This window comes from Schistocerca gregaria, chromosome X, assembly GCF_023897955.1.
Source record: "Schistocerca gregaria isolate iqSchGreg1 chromosome X, iqSchGreg1.2, whole genome shotgun sequence".
Classification (NCBI taxonomy): domain Eukaryota; kingdom Metazoa; phylum Arthropoda; class Insecta; order Orthoptera; family Acrididae; genus Schistocerca; species Schistocerca gregaria.
Genome location: NC_064931.1, coordinates 181834680 through 181839627, shown reverse-complemented (window position 1 = coordinate 181839627; position 4948 = coordinate 181834680).

Genomic DNA, 4948 nt, shown 5'->3' with positions numbered 1-4948 from the left:
GACAATGAATTCACGGTGTTCTTATTTCAATTTCCAGGAGTGTATGACGAATATTTTAACGGCACAAGATAAAGTTGCCAGTTTTCTTCGGAGGTTGGAACTTCACCAACCCAGGGCTGAATTTCAAGACATTTCGATGTTCCCAGAATTGACAGTAATAACTCGATGCCTACAGTGAAAAATGCTCATTCATCAATTAAATAAGTCAGCACTTACCACCAGTAATAAATACTATCAGCAATTAATTTCCTACACTGGAGACTCGACAAGTAAATGCCTGGGCTTTAAGACCGTTTTCAGTGAAAAATCGTATATTTTCAGATAGTGAAATTCGAGCCAAAGCAATATTTCTTGGACTACGTGAAGACAACACACTGAAAATAGGTTTCTCCAAAACGGAACTGGCAACGTTTTGAAGTAAGCTGGGTGACTAGTATTCGTTATTAAGAGAAAAATATGTGTGAAATTTGATTTTTGGTTATGGTGGCAACGAAAACAAAAGCAATGAAACGACTGAACTTGGAACGCCTTTTACGATGTGCACTAGCTGAGACCAAACCGAATATAAAAAAGATTGTTAAAATATGCAGTACCAACCGTCTCATAGACCTTCTTTATTCCTTGGATTAATAGAACACTTACAAAAACATGACAGTTTTATTTGTTGAATGTTAATAAAAGGTGTATTTCCTTGTAATTTTAAGAATTGGAGTCAACGGCCTTGCCGCAATGGTAACACGGTTCCCATCAGATCACCAAAGTTAAGAGCTGATGGATTGGGCTAGCACCTGGATGGGTGGCCATCCGGTCTGCCGAACGCTGTTGGCAAACGAGGTCCACCCAACCCTTGTGAGGCAAACTGAGGAGCTGCTGGATTGAGAAGTAGTAGCTCCGATCTCGAAAACTGACATACGGCTGAGAGAGCGGTGTGCTGACCTCATGCTCCTCCATATCCGCAGCCAGTGACGCCTGTGGGCTGAGGAGGACACGGCGGCTGGTCGGTACAGTTGGGCCTTCATGGCCTGTTCGGGAGGAGTTAAGGGTTTTTTTAGGAAGGGAACGTTCAAATTTTTTTTCTAAGGAGTATGAATTAAGGATGGATCCGCGTTTTTGCAAGCGTACAACTGTTTTGTCTTACTACCCACACATGTTTCATCACAATTGGGGCATCGCCAGTGAGTTTCTTCCTTATAATTTTCCTTGCAAATTACACTGCTTGAGTCCTATGGCTGGCAATGGAAATAGTCCACAGGTCTAGATTACTAAACTATGTCATCCTTGCTCAATTTGGATTGTTCTGAGCGTGTTTTATTGTTTTCGTGTATTTTGAATGACTTTTCTCTTGCTCTTTTGTGAATAGCAGCGTCTTGCTATCTTTTTTCCTCTCTCAAATTTAGTTAGACACTACACTCTGTTGCGGGTATTGGTTTCTACATGAGCTGGCTCGGGGGTAGTAGTCTCAAAAAGATTGGAAACCACTGGGTTATGGCGACCGCTCATGTAAAGTGCGAAAACCGGCTTCGAGTCCCGGTCCGACACGAATTTTCATTGTCGTTAGCCCCTTATACAGCAAATGCTTGTTCGCATTCGCAACTGCGAATACAGTCCATTATTTCGTATAATGCTGCCTTGTTACAGATACAGTACTGTCTTCGAACGGTCATTCTTTTTCATACAGTATTAGTGTATTTGGAGTGTCGTGCAGACCCATCGTTTTGCCTCATTTTGTTCTTGAATGAAGGAAGTGTGAAGTGAAAATTCCTTTAGCTCAGACGCAGCCCTGCGTACAGATTTCGTAACAAAATTACGTCAGTTTAGGGTAGGAAATGATGGAGTATCGGAGTGTTCCAAATAGAGAATGTGTGTGAGAGAGAGAGAGAGAGAGAGAGAGAGGGGGGGGGGGGGGGGGAGCGAGGGGACCGGCAAGTGAATCCTGTTACAGGAAATGTTTACAGGTGTTTTGTATCACGGCCATTAGTTGTTCATTGCTATGAAACTCACTTTATTCTCTACTATGATGATTATCAAAGAGACTGACCATTTCTTAGTAAACATTATCCATTGGAAACAACGGTTGAACGAGTACTCTGATAATTTAGGCCAAACGACTTTAGGTGTCATCTATTTGATACCAAGTAAAGAATTCCGTCCTTTGGTTTTTACAGAGCTATTATTTGCGCGGGTATATATAGGGGAAACCTTGTTAGCAACAATCTCGAAAAGTTTTTGGTTGACTTACTTGAATTTTTACACGACACTCTAATAAACGTGCTGCTGGACATAGATTACATGTATTTAAAAAAAAGACATACGGGCTTTCCGTTAAAATTCAGTACGAGAAAGAAAATACTGTGCTGTGCTGTGAAAGTGTGCGGTTTCGTTTTCTTTCTCGCAGTCAGTTTTAGTAGAAACCTGTATATAATGAGAGTTGGATTGGTCTACGTTTATAACGACATTACGCAATCTGAATCCTGTGAAACTTTGTAATGCTACACTTCCAGTGTAGAACTAGGTTAGATAATGTCATTGAAGCTACTATCATCATAGATCCATGATAACAAGTCTCTCTCACACTCCGTATATCAATGATCAAAACTGATTTATCTATTCAATTTAAGCGAATCAGCGTTTCCGAAGACGACTCACTGCCGAACCCAAACTATAACATGTCGTCGTTCCTGCGTCACAACCTGTACTCGTACACACATTATGTAATTCCAGTACGCGGGAGGACATTTTAATCGAATGCGATATTGCAATGCCTTGTTTTTATGAATTACGGTGCACTGAAGTGCGGCGACTGAACGAACAGAGATAGAACGTTTATAAGGTTATTATTGCTGCTGCAAATCTAAAAAGTTCTCCTTGCACAATGTAGCGATACACAGTTGTCATATTAACTTTTTTTATTTCTTTAGGATGAGTAAAATTTGCCACACACATGTCGCTTCTGAGAGAACTGCACAACTGATGATTTTCATTTTTTATTTATCTTTAGATCTCTCATATGATTTAATTTCAGGATGCCACAAATTCTGTCTAACACTTTTTTACGGTTCGATGCTATTGTTCGAAGGGCCCAGCTATAAAAAGTTACACCCAAGGCTGAACGATGCTCTACGCGTTTGGCCCAAGCAAACTGAACATTTTTGAGACCGTTAAGATTTGAAAATGAGCTCTTGGCCTCATTAACTTTTACACGCGTTGCGTTGCAGTAAAGCAGTAAATTTTCTATTATACGCACAGCGTCATCGTTGCTTCTTATTATCAAACAAGCGTCGTTTACGTACGCGTTACTAACTTCCTTCCGATCTGAGACTGTTATGCCATCTAGTGCGTCATTTAAAGGTCTCATAAGAGCTTCCAGTGCTACAACGTACAGCATCATTGGTCACTGACGCCCTTGCGAGACTCTATTCCAATCAAAATGTCGTTACTATACTGTAGAATCAGTGAAACCTTTGATTTGATACCTGTCAATCTGTTAGCTAACACGTTCACTTTACTAGTAGTTAGTCCCATGTACGTCAATGTTTGGAAAAGGTATCCGTGGTTTACTCTGTTGAACGCTTTTGCAAAGTCTATAAAAGCAAGACCGCCATATTCTGTTTGGAAAGATTACGACGATGCCCTTGTATTCACTTACAGTCTTGAATATGCTACACCCTGGAAGACAAGTTTTATGACATCCAATGATCTTTTCTAAGACTGGACTTAGTCTCTCTTTGACAACCCTTGCTGTTTTTTTTTTGTGTGTGATCTGAGTTCATTAGGGTGATAGGTCTCATTTTAGTTATGTCCTTTATTTCCGTGTTCCTTCTTTTTAGAAGAAGCACAATGACACTCTGTTTCCAGAATGAAAATGCAGAGTGAATGCAGAGTGAAAATCTCATTCTGGAAACGTCACCCCGGCTGTGGCTAGGCCATGTCTCCGCAATATTCTTTCTTTCAGGAGTGCTAATTCTGCAAGGTTCGCAGGAGAGCTTCTGTAAAGTTTGGAAAGTAGGAGACGGATACTGGCAGAAGTAAAGCTGTGAGTACCGGACGTCAGTCGTGCTTCGGTAGCTCAGTTGACAGCCGGCACGGTAGCTCAGCGTGCTCGGTCAGAGGGTTAGCAGCCCTCTGTAATAAAAAAAAACTGGGCTAATCGATCAACAACAAACTTAAAAACGGATGTCTTACGACGTCCGCCCCGAGCAGATACAACGAACAAAAGCGAACAAAATGAGATTTAAAAAAAAAAGTTGGTAGAGCACTTGCCCGCGAAAGAAAAGGTCACGAGTTCGAGTCTCGGTCGGGCACACAGTTTTAATCTGCCAGGAAGTTTCTTTGATGTCGTTTGTTGTTAGCAATATTAGCCTGTTCCCAAGAGTTAGCAGCTTTCACTCAGTCAATACAAGGCAGAAATCCAGTCTGCATGTGGAATGCACTTCCTTGACTCTTGTGCAGAAAGGAGTGCAGTATTCTGCTGCATCCATTTTCAATAAGCTACCACAAGAACTCAAAAGGTCTTAGCAGTAGCCCAAACTCTTTTAAGTCTAAACTGAAGAGTTTCCTCATAGCTCACTCCTCGTATTCTGTCGAGCAGCGTTACATTGTTAATTTTCTTTATTTAAACTTACGACTCGTCACCTGAATATGTTTCTTTTATATTTCATTTTATCTGTTTCTAATGTCGTGTTATAATTTCATGTATTGACTCGTTCCATGACCCACCGAACAATAAATAAATAAATAAATGTGTTATTCATCTGAAGTCGAAGCTTTCATAAAGATCACTGCATTTTTCCTTTAATTTCTTCTTAAGTTTTCCTTCTTTCTATAGCTCTTGGCACTCTTTTAATAAAAAATATATCCTGTTGTCTATATGTTCGTCTTTTCGTTCTTCTCCATCGTCTGCCCAGTCTAACATTGTCTCTGACGTACTTTTGACTTTTTTTGTCTCATT